Source organism: Arachis hypogaea, chromosome 14, assembly GCF_003086295.3.
Source record: "Arachis hypogaea cultivar Tifrunner chromosome 14, arahy.Tifrunner.gnm2.J5K5, whole genome shotgun sequence".
Taxonomy (NCBI): Eukaryota; Viridiplantae; Streptophyta; class Magnoliopsida; order Fabales; family Fabaceae; genus Arachis; species Arachis hypogaea.
In genome coordinates this window covers 69,976,809-69,989,343 of record NC_092049.1, presented here as the reverse complement: position 1 = coordinate 69,989,343, position 12,535 = coordinate 69,976,809, and positions in this window count along the sequence as shown.

Here is a 12,535-nt window from a genome sequence, read left to right as displayed (position 1 = left end):
TTTCTTTTGAAGAATACCTAAATACATAATCAAATAAAGATATTCGTAAAAATTGTAATAAAATTATTAGAAAATCAAGTTATATTTAAAGTGAATATATTTCCATAAATCAGTGAAGGAACAGGCGAGGTATTGAAAACAATTAGTTTTAAACTGTATCAGGAACTTTCAAAGTTTATATAGAGAAGTGTATATCAAATCAAAAGCGGTTTTGTTAAGATTCGAAGAATGGCTGTAATTATCGTCAAATAAGAGGAGAACTAAATCACAATTTGTTTACAAAGGAATCGGAATAAGAACTTAAAAAGGTATACTGCATCAAAACATGTTCAAATGTATATCAAAGAATACATGACTCAAGAGGAAGTGCCTAAATAAAGAAGGTAAATACACCAAGGGTTTTAAGCAGACATACGTAGTTAGGATCAAACAAGAGCACACGTGAACAAGAGGGCAGGATTGGAAGATAATCCAATCACATTCCAAGAAAAGAACCGCAAACAAGAACCTTAGAGCATACCAAGCAGGAACAAGATACATGATATTCGCAGAGTTCAAGATACCTAACCGAGTAACTTCGAGAAATAATTTCTAACGTTCCCAAAACCTGCGACTCGCATTATCTATGACTCGCATATCGTCTATGATAACCCATTGGTACTTCCATGTACATAATTCACTAGTGTTAAGCCTGCCAAACATAATACCAGGAATTATGCAATGCAAGACTAATGGCATTAATCAATAGACCGTCATGTGCATAAAGCTCTAATTCTCGTTATCTGAACGAGACCTATTACATGACAGACGCTTAGAGTATGCAATTGAAGAATAGTCGGTCCATTCCTCAGGCTTTATAAGAAGAACCTCTTTGATACCATAATGTAACACACTAACTATCAAAATGTCACGCTTCCGGCTGTGCCACTCTGATAGCTTGGGTATTACGACCACTCTTATAATATTTAATACTAAAATATGAGCCTGTTTAAAACTTAAATCATATTACCACCCAAAAGACTTTTTAAAAGATAACATACATCCATACAAATATCAATACTTACAAAGGAAACATATATATAAACATATTAATAATTTTACAAGCATTACATAATCAAATCCCTATCCTTCTTATAAAAACTCGTAAAGATAAAGGCGAGGGAAAAGTAACTAATAACTAAAATAATAACATCGAATAAACAAAACGCAATAAAACTCTTCATAAGCCTCGTCATCCATCTCCTGAAAAGATAAAGCTGTAGGGGGTGAAAACCTAACAACACGGTCTCACCACAGAGTTTTCAGAATTGTCATAAGAAGATATTTAATAAGAAAATTGTTTTGGAACTCAGTGATTATCATTGTCTTATGAATCCTTTGAAAACCGATAGTTTAACCACCAAAAATTCAAAATAATTTTAAATAAAATCAGTTAATTATCCAAAAATTAGAAACTCACTTTTCAGATAAAAAGATCTTAAAAGTTTTCTAACAGTATGAATGACCAACCTGTTCCAAGGATGGGTTCATTAAGTCTATGCTGAACCAGCTTGATATTTCATACTTTACTAAACCACAACACAAACCAAACATGGCTTCAGGCCTAAACAGCTCAATCAACATCCAATTCACTGTAACCCAACCAATTTCAGTCACAAACACAAGTAGGGACAATCAAGCAGTTCCATCAAGTAGAGCAATTAGCAATCACATAGATGCATATGATGAATATGCACACCAAGTATAATATGCATACCCAAACAATGTCACATAGATGCATATGATGAATGCCTACTGATGAGCGGATAATTTATACCCTTTTTGGCATTGTTTTTAGGTAGTTCTTAGTATATTTTAGTTACTTTTTATTATATTTTTATTAGTTTTTATTCAAAAATCACATTTCTAGGCTTTACTATGAGTTTGTGTGTTTTTCTGTAATTTCAGGTAATTTCTGACTGAAATTGAGGGATCTGAGCAAAAATCTGATTCAGAAGCTGAAAAAGGACTGCAGATGCTGTTGGATTCTGACCCTCCTACACTCGAAATAGATTTTCTAGAGCTACAGAAGCCCAATTGGCGCGCTCTCAATTACGCTGGAAAGTAGACATCCTGGGCTTTCCAACAATATATAATAGTTCATATTTTTCCCGAGATTTGATGGCCAAAACCAGCGTCCAAAGTTAGCCTAAAACTTTCTGGCGTAAAACGCCAGAATTGACACCTTTTTTGGCGTTAAACGCCCATTCTGGCACCTAGGGTGGCGTTTAACGCCAACTTTGGGCATATGAACGTGAAAGCTTAAAAGCTCAGCCCAGGCACACACCAAGTGGGTCCCAGAAGTGGAATTCTGCACTATCTGCACTTAGTTACTCATTTTCTGTAAACCTAAGTTACTAGTTTAGTATAAAAACTACTTTTAGAGATTTATTTTGTAACTTATGACATTTTTACATTTCATATTGTACCTTTGATGGCATGAGTCTCTAGACCCCATAGGTGGGGGTGAGGAGCTCTCCTGTGTTTCAATGGATTAATGCAATTACTACTGTTTTCTAGTCAATTACGCTTGATTCTATTCTAAGATACTCACTCGTACTTCAATATGGAGAATATGATGATCCGTTACATTCATCATTATCCTCAACCCTATGAACGGGTGCTTGACAACCACTCCGTTCTATCTGAGCTCAAGGTAGTCATTGAGCGACAGCTTGAGTGCGTATTTCTTGGGTTTCTAATCCACGGACCGAGTCTGGAGGTTAGAACCTTCGTGGTATAGGCTAGAATCAATGGCAGCATTCTTGGGATCCAAAAAGTCTAAACCTTGTCTGTGGTATTCCGAGTAGGATCTGGAAGGGGATGACTGTGACGAGCTTCAAACTCACGAATGTTGGGCGCAGTGACAGTGTGCAAAAGGATAATGGTCCTATTCCGACGTTAGTGAGAACCGACAGATGATTAGCTGTGCGGTGACATCGCTTGGTATTTTTCATCCGAGAGGATCATACAGCCTGCTATGGAAAGAGGCCATGCGTGTTTGGAGAAGAAGACAATAGGAAAGCAGAGATTCAGATGACAGAGTATCTCCGGAACCTCAGCCTGTTCCCCATTACTGAATCACAAGTACTGTTTAGTTCATGTTATTTATTTTCATAAATATAACCACTATTATCATTAATCTCCTGACTAAGATTTACAAAATAACCATAGCTTGCTTCAAGCCGACAATCTCGGTGGGATCGACCCTTACTCACGTAAGGTATTACTTGGACGACCCAGTGCACTTGCTGGTTAGTTGTGCGGAGTTGTGAAAAGTGTAATCACAATTTCGTGCACAAAGTTTTTGGCGCCGTTGTCGGGGATTGTTCGAGTTTGGAGAACTGACGGTTTATTTTGTTGCTTAAATTAGGAAAAGTTTATCTTTTTGGTTTAGAGTCACTAAAATTGAGTCTTCTATATTATTTTTTATTAAAATTTTAGAATCCTTATTTTCTTTTTCCTAAATTATTTTCGAAAAATTTTTAAAACCAATAACTTCATAATTCAGTCTTCTGTTTGAGTTTAGTTTCATGTTTTAAGTTTGGTGTCAATTGCATGTTTTTATTTTTCTTTCAATTTTTCGAATTACATGTTCTTAGTTCTGTATTGATCTTCAAGTTGTTCTTGTTTATTTTCCTTATTTGATCTTTAAAATTTCTTGTTTGGTGTCTGTTGCTATTTATCTTATACATTTTCGAATTATTAGTGTCCAAAATATAAAAATTTTTAAGTTTGGTGTCCTTTGTGTTTCTATTTTCTTAAATTTTTTTTAAAATTTGTTCTTGGTGTTCATCTTGATCTGCAAAGTGTTCTTGGTGTTCATCTTAACATTCAAAGTTTTCTTGTTTGTTTTCTCTATTTTGATATAAAAATTCTAAGTTTGGTGTCATTTTATTATTTTTCTCTTTCCTCATTAAATTGAAAATATCTTTTCTCTTTATTTTAATTGAATTTCTTATTTTTACTTTAAAAAATTCAGATTTTAATTTTAATTTTTTTTATCTTATCTTAGTTTTAAAATTTCAAAATTCAAAATCTTTTTCAAAAATCATATCCAAAGTTTTTCAAATCTTCTTAATTAATTAATTGTTTTAATTTTCGAAATTTATGTTTTATTTTCCAATTATTTTATTTTATCTTATTTTTTATTTATTCATTCAGATTGTTTTTAATTAAATAAAATAAAAAAATAAAAATATACTTTATTTGCAATTCACATCAATTTCCTTTTCTCCATCATGGACCTAAGTGGAAATGAACAGTCCAGAAGGACTCCGGGTCATATTCTAACCCCATTACTGCTGCATACGGGAGTAGTATCTGTATACCCCCCATCAGAGCAAGCAATTTTGAGCTAAATTCTCAGCTCATTATCATCATGCAGCAAAATTGCCAGTATTCCGGTCTTCCACAGAAAGAACCTACTGAGTTTCTGGCACAGTTTTTACAAATTGTTGACACAGTACGTGATAAAGAAGTGGATCAGGATGTCTACAGATTATTACTGTTTCCATTTGCTATAAAAGATCAAGCTAAGATGTGGTTAAATAACCAACCCACAACAAGCATAAGAACATGGAAACAGTTATCAGACAAATTCCTGAATCAATATTACCTTCCAAAAAGGATGACACGGCTAAGGCTGGACATCCAAGGCTTTAAACAAGAGGATGATGAATCCCTTTATAATTCCTGGGAGAGGTACAGAGGGATGCTAAGGAAATGCCCCTCTGAAATGTTTTCAGAGTGGGTGCAGTTAGACATCTTTTACTATGGGCTTACAGAAAATGCTCAAATATCTCTAGATCACTCAACTGGTGGATCTATACATATGAGAAAGACAATTGAAGAGGCTCAAGAGCTCATTGATACAGTTGCTAGAAATCAGCATCTATACTTGAGTAGTGAGTTCTCCTTGAAAGAAGAGGCTAAAGTAGTATCTACTGAACTTAGTCCTCAAGAACAAGTTGCTGAACTCAATCAGCAATTGCTTACTATAACAAAACAGTTCGCAGAATTCAAAGAGATGCTCCAAGACACTAAAAATGCTAACTAAAATATGGAAGCACAATTGAATCAGACAAGACAGCAGCTATCTAAACAGATAACAGAAGAATGCCAAGCTGTTCAATTAAGGAGTGGGAAAACACTAAACGTATCAATCCAAGGTAGCAGGAAGCCAAGAAAGGAACAACTGAAAAAGGATAACCAAACCACTGCCCAAAACCCTCTGAGGACAGTAAGAGCCCAGAGAGAAATGATTCTGGCATTCAAACACCAGAAAAGGGTGAAAAAGTGGCGTTAAACACCCAAGGGACAACCAATTCTGGCGTCCATATGCCAGAAAAGGGTGGCAATCTGGCGTTAAATGCCCATGCAGTCCCCAATTCTGGCGTTCAAACGCCACAAAGGGGTCAGACACTTGCAAGTGCTGATAACAACCCCCTTAAGCAGGCTTCTCCAACCACTTCTGTAGGAAATAAGCCTGTAGCAACTAAAGTTGAAGAATACAAAGCCAAGATGCCTTATCCTCAGAAACTCTGCCAAGCGGAACAGGATAAACAATTTTCCCGCTTTGCAAACTATCTCAGGACTCTTGAAATAAAGATTCCATTTGCAGAGGCACTTGAGCAAATACCCTCTTATGCTAAGTTCATGAAAGAGATCTTGAGCCATAAGAAGGATTGGAGAGAAACTGAAAAAGTTTTTCTCACTGAAGAATGCAGTGCAGTCATTCTGAAAAGCTTACTAGAGAAGCTTAAAGATTGGTGCACGAATTGTGAATCACACTTTTCATAACTCATACCACTAACCAGCAAGTGCACTGGGTCGTCCAAGTAATACCTTACGTGAGTAAGGGTCGATCCCACGGAGATTGTCGGCTTGAAGCAAGCTATGGTTATTTTGAAATTCTTAGTCAGGAAATTAATAATAAAAATGGTTAGGTTTATGAAGAGTAATTAACATAAAATAAATAATACTTGTTGTACAGTAATGGAGAACAGATTGAGGTTTTGGAGATGCTCTGTCTTCTGAATTTCTGCTTTCCTACTGTCTTCTTCTTTACGCACGCAGGTTTCCTTCCATGGCAAGCTGTATGTTGGTGGATCACCGTTGTCTATGGCTACCATCCATCCTCTCAGTGAAAATGGTCCAAATGCGCTGTCATCGCACGGCTAATCATCTATCGGTTCTCACTCATGTTGGAATAGAATCCGTTGATTCTTTTGCGTCTGTCACTACGCCCAACACACGCGAGTTTGAAGCTTGTCACAGTCATCCCTTCTCAGATCCTACTCGGAATACCACAGACAAGGTTTAGACTTTCCAAATCTCAGGAATGACCGCCAATAATTCTAGCCTATACCACGAAGACTCTGATCATGAACCAGGAGGCTAAGAGATACACACTCAAGCTAGTGCAGATAGAACAGAAGTGGTTGTCAGGCACGCGTTCATAGGTGAAAATGATGATAAATGTCACGCATCATCACATTCATCAGGGTGAAGTGTGAGTGAATATCTTAGAATAGAAACAAGCGTGATTGAATGAAAAACAGTAGTAATTGCATTAATTCATCAAAACACAGCAGAGCTCCTCACCCCCAATCATGGGGTTTAGAGACTCATGCCGTCAGAAATACAATGTGAAGTGTAAAAATGTCATGAGGTACATAGTAAGTCTCTAAAAGTAGCTTTTATACTAAACTAGTAGCTAGGGTTACAGAAAATAAGTAACTAAGTGCAGATAGTGCAGAAATCCACTTTCGGGGCCCACTTGGTGTGTGCTTGGGCTGAGCATTGAGCTTTACACGTGTAGAGGCTTCTCTTGGAGTTAAACGCCAAGTCGCAGCTTGTTTGTGGCGTTTAACTCTGGTTTGTAACCTATTTCTGGCGTTTAACTTCAGAATAGGGCAGGAAGTTGGTGTTTAAACGCCAGTTTGCATCGTCGAAACTTGAGAAAAGTATGGACTATTATATATTGCTGGAAAGCTCCAGAATGAGTGCACCAATTGGGTTTCTGTAGCTCCAGAAAGTCCATTTCAAGTGCAGGGAGGTCAGAATCCAACAGCATCTGCAGTCCTTTTTCGGCCTCTGAATCAGATTTTTGCTCAGGTCCCTCAATTTCAGCCAGAAAGTACCTAAAATCACAGAAAAGCACACCAACTCGTAGTAAAGTCCAGAAATGTGATTTTTGCATAAAAACTAATAAAAATATACTAAAAAGTAGCTAAATCCTAATAAAAACTATATGAAAATACCCCCAAAAAGCGTATAAAATATCCGCTCATCACAACACCAAACTTAAACTGTTGCTTGTCCTCAAGAAACTAGACAAATAAAACAGAATAGAAAGAAAATCAAGAGGCAATAACATCTCAAAGTTTTATATGAAACTCAAATTCTCATTAGATGAGCGGGACTAGTAGCTTTTTGCCTCTGAACAGTTTTGGCATCTCACTTCATCCTTTGAAGTTCAGAATGATTGGCATCTATAGGAACTCAGAATTCAGATAGTGTTATTGATTCTCCTAGTTTAGTATCTTGATTCTTGAACACAGCTACTTTATGAGTCTTGGCCGTGGCCCTAAGCACTTTGTTTTCCAGTATTACCACCGAATACATAAATGCTACAGACACATAACTGGGTGAACCTTTTCAGATTGTGACTTAGCTTTGCTAAAGTCCCCAGTTAGAGGTGTTCAGAGTTCTTAAGCACACTCTTTTTTCTTTGGACCATGACTTTAACCGCTCAGTCTCATGTTTTTCACTTGACACCTTCACGCCACAAGCACATGGTTAGGGACAGCTTGGTTTAGCCGCTTAGGCCCGGATTTTATTCCTTTAGGCCCTCCTATCCATTAATGCTCAAAGCCTTGGATCCTTTTACCCCTTGCCTTTTGGTTTAAAGGGTCATTGGCTTTTAGCTCTTGCCTTTTGGTTTAAAGAGCTTTTGGCTTTTTCTGCTTGCTTTCTCTTCTCTCTCTTTTTTTTTCGCAAGCCTTGTTCTTCACTGCTTTTTCTTGCTTCAAGAATCAATTTTATGATTTTTCAGATTATCAATAACATTTCTCCTTTTTCATCATTCTTTCAAGAGCCAACAATTTTAATATTCAAAAACAACAAATTCAAAAGACATATGCACTGTTCAAGCATTCATTTAGAAGACCAAAAGTATTGGCACCACATATAAATAATGCGAATTTTTCTTATTAAGAACTCGAAAATAAAACTGCCTCCTTATTCTAAAAATCTGCTATTTTATTCATGTTTAATGATGATGAGAAAAATAAATTATAGCTTACTTGGAGATAATAAAATGAAAACTAAAAATAAAGATAAAGATATTAATTACTATTATTCATGTGACTCCTAATGTAGATCTCTAATAGCAAAAGTTATCACAGAGTTAATATTAGGACTCAACAACCTTTATTTTGGGAGATGGATGCTCTTTTAATCTGTGGGGTGTCTGGCCCTTCAAGAAACAGCTTCTGGCGCTTCAGCACCTGTAGCTCATGCCCTTGCTTCTTATGTTCCTTCAACAGTTTGCAGAGCATGCTATTTTGAACTTGCTGTTCTTCTTTAGTTGATCCATAGCTTCTTGTAGCTTGGTGACAGAACCCTCTAGGCGGGTCCAGTAGTCAATCTGAGGGATTTCTGGGAGGAACTCCTGTGCCCTCCTTTTGATGGAGTTATCTTGCACTTGTTGTCCTTCCATTGATTTTTTGGTGATTGGGTGCTCGACTGAGATATACTCATCCACTCCCATCTTAACCCCAGCATCCTTGCATAGCAGATATATTAAGCTTGGGTAAGCCAATTTGGCCTCCTTGGAGTTCTTGTTTGCAATTGTGTAGAGCTCACACGAAATCAGATCTTGAACCTCCACTTCGTTTCCCTGCAAAATACAGTGGATCATTATTGCTCTTTTGAGAGTAATCTCAAAGTGGTTACTAGTGGGCAGTATAGAATGCCCAATGAAGTCCAGCTAGCCCCTAGCGATTGGTTTGAGATCTCCTCTCTTGAGTTTAACTTCAGAATAGGGCAGGAAGTTGGCATTTAAACGCCAGTTTGCGTCATTGAAATTCGGGCAAAGTATGGACTATTATATATTTCTGGAAATCCATGGATGTCTACTTTCCAATGCAATTAAGAGCGTGCCAATTGGGTTTCTATAGCTCTAGAAAGTCCATTTCGAGTGCAGGGAGGTCAGAATCCAAGAACATCTGCAGTCCTTTTTCAGCCTCTGAATCAGATTTTTGCTCAGGTCCCTCAATTTCAGCCAGAAAGTACATGAAATCACAAAAAAGCACACCAACTCATAGTAAAGTCCAAAAATGTGATTTTTGCATAAAACTAATAAAAATATACTAAAAAGTAGCTAAATCCTACTAAAAACTATATGAAAATACCCCCAAAAAGCGTATAAAATATCCGCTCATCAAAGATCCCGGAAGCTTTATGATACCATGCACATTAGAGGATGCTTATACCAAGACAGCTCTGTGTGACCTTAGGGCAAGTATCAACCTAATACCTGCATCCACTATAAAAAAGCTTGGCTTGATTGATGAAGTTAAACCAACCCGGATATGCCTCCAACTTGTTGATGGCTCCATTAAAATCCCATCAAGCATAATTGAGGACATGATTGTCAAGGTTGGGCCATTTGCCTTTCCTACTGACTTTGTAGTACTGGAAATAGAGGAGCACAAGAGTGCAATTCTCATTCTAGGAAGACCCTTCCTAGCAACAGGACGAACCCTCATTGACGTCCAAAGAGGAGAGATAACCCTGAGAGTCAATGAGTATGAGTTTAGGTTGAATGCTGTCAAAGCTATACAGCATCCAGACACACCAAAAGACTGCCTGAGCGCAGATGTTATTGACTCCTTGGTGGAAAAGGTCAACATGACTGAGAGTCTCGATTTAGAGCTAGAGGACATTTTTAAGGATGTTCAGCCTGATTTGGAGGAACCAGAGAGAACGGAAGAACCTCTGAAAACTCCTCAGGAAGAGGATACGCCTCCTAAACCCGAGCTCAAACCACTACCACCATCCCTGAAATATGAATTTCTGGGAGAATGTGACACTTTTCCGGTGATCATAAGCTCTGCTTTAAATCCACAGGAAGAGAAAGCACTAATTCAAGTGCTAAGGACACACAAGACATCTCTTGGGTGGTCCATAAGTGATCTTAAGGGTATTAACCCAGCAAGATGCATGCACAAGATCCTATTGGAGGATGATGCTAAGCCAGTGGTTCAACCACAGAGGCGGCTAAATCCAGCCATGAAGGAGGTAGTGCAAAAAGAGGTCACTAAGTTACTGAAGGCTGGGATTATTTATCCCATTTCTGACAGCCCCTGGGTGAGCCCTGTCCAAGTTGTCCCTAAGAAGGGAGCCATGGTGCGTGGCAGAAGTTAACCAATTTAGAGAATTCAATTAAGAAATAGCGTTGCACATATAGCTCTTAACCAGCTAAGATCTACCTCACCAATTTAAAAAGGGTTGTCACAAATTTTAGAAATAAAATACTGGGAGTATGAGTCCCAGGTCGTCTCCCAACGAGTTGTAGGAAAGAGTGCTAATTTATTAATTATAAAATTTCCAGAAAGTTGAGTTTAATAATAAGTAATTAAAATAATTGCGAACTAAGGCAATAAAAATAAACTGAAAATAATTATTGATATTCTGAATAAAAGGCCTTGACTGGGGGAATAATTAAGTAGAACTTCTATCCTTATTGGGATCTTCTCAAGTGTGGTGTAAAAAGGTTGTTGTTCTCACTCGATTTTCCCTTACTAAATAAGGAAAGGTATGGTGATTGAACTAACTCTCCCCCTCAGGTCCTAGCCCTCTCCCTTGGGGAGGTCTAGTGTTAGTAGGTATGGAATTAGCCAACAACGTCCAGTTTAACCAAGCACTTGAGCATTCCAACTCAAGTATCACCTCTTAATCAACCCCCATGTCAAGTAGAAATTCTAATCCATTGACATGAAATTAATAATCATAAAAATATGAGAATACATAACTAATTAAAATAAAATAGAGAATTAAATTAATTAAATAAAAATAACTTCATATATTAATAAATTCAAAATGTAACATACTTAATTGAATAAAGTCAATGAGTAACTAATTAAAAATAAAGGAATAAGGAAACAAACTAAAGTGATGTCTTCAACGGAGGTAATGACTTTCAGCATCCAAAAATCCAAGCAAAAGCATAAACTATCAATGTAATGCAACTCTAAAAACTCAGATCTAAAACAAAGAGCAATCCTAATGTGTGAATCTCAATGTGTGTGGATGCCTCCTGAGTTTCTGCATGTTCCCTAGGTTTAGTCTGTGTTTCTGGGCCGAGAACTGGGTTAAAAAGCGGCCCAAAATTGCCCCCAGCGTATTCTGCTATTTTTTTGCAGATCGCGCAGGTCACGCGTATGCGTCATCCACGCGTTCGCATCATTCAGCGTTTTTCCTTGCCACGCGTTTACGTCAGGCACGCGTCCGCGTTATTGCAAATTCTTTATTTCGCGCGTTCGCATGGGCCATGCGCTCACGTCATTGCTCGCTGGTCATCTCCTTAGTTTCTTGTGTTCCTTCCATTTTTGCAAGCTTCCTCTCCAATTTCCAAGCCATTCATGCCCTATGAAGCCTGAAACACTTAACACACGGATCACGGCATCGAATAGGATAAATGAGAATTAAAATACATAATTAAAAGTCTCTAGGAAGCAATTTTTCAACCATAAACAATTTTGGGAAGGAATTGTAAATACATGCCAATCATATGAATAAGTGGGTAAAGATTTGATAAAACCACACAATTAAACACAATATAAATCATAAAATAACGGTTTATCAACCTCCCCACACTTAAGCATTAGCATGTCCTCGTGCTTAGTTGAAGGAGATAAAGTAAATGAGTGGGGACATGTAAAACTCATGAAATGCAATGCAACCTATATATATATATATATATATATATATATATATATATATATATGCAACTATATGCTTCTTGTCTACTTAGTTAAAAGTAAGTAAGCTCTTCAAGACAAATATAAATTAGATTTCATTAACTCAATTCATATAGTAAATACAGGTAACATTGTAAGAAGACAGCTCATGAAAGCAGGGAACATAGAATTAAGCACTGAACTCTCACTGATGGTGTATGTGCACTCTATTTTCTCAAGCGTATAGGGTAATCACTCTACTCTTCTCTAGTCATGCTTTCTAAAATTTGTTCTTCACCTAACCAATCAACAATATTTAACATACCAATGCAAACATCATGAGGTCTTTTCAAGGTTGTAATGGGGCTAAGGTAAGGGTAAGGGTATATGTATATGGCTAAGTGAGCTTTATAAATTGAATCTTTTAATTAACCTAAGCTTCCACCTAATATACATACACTCTATATAACTCTAGAATCATGCCTAGCTACCCATAGTCTTCACTTTTGCATTACATACTCATGTAT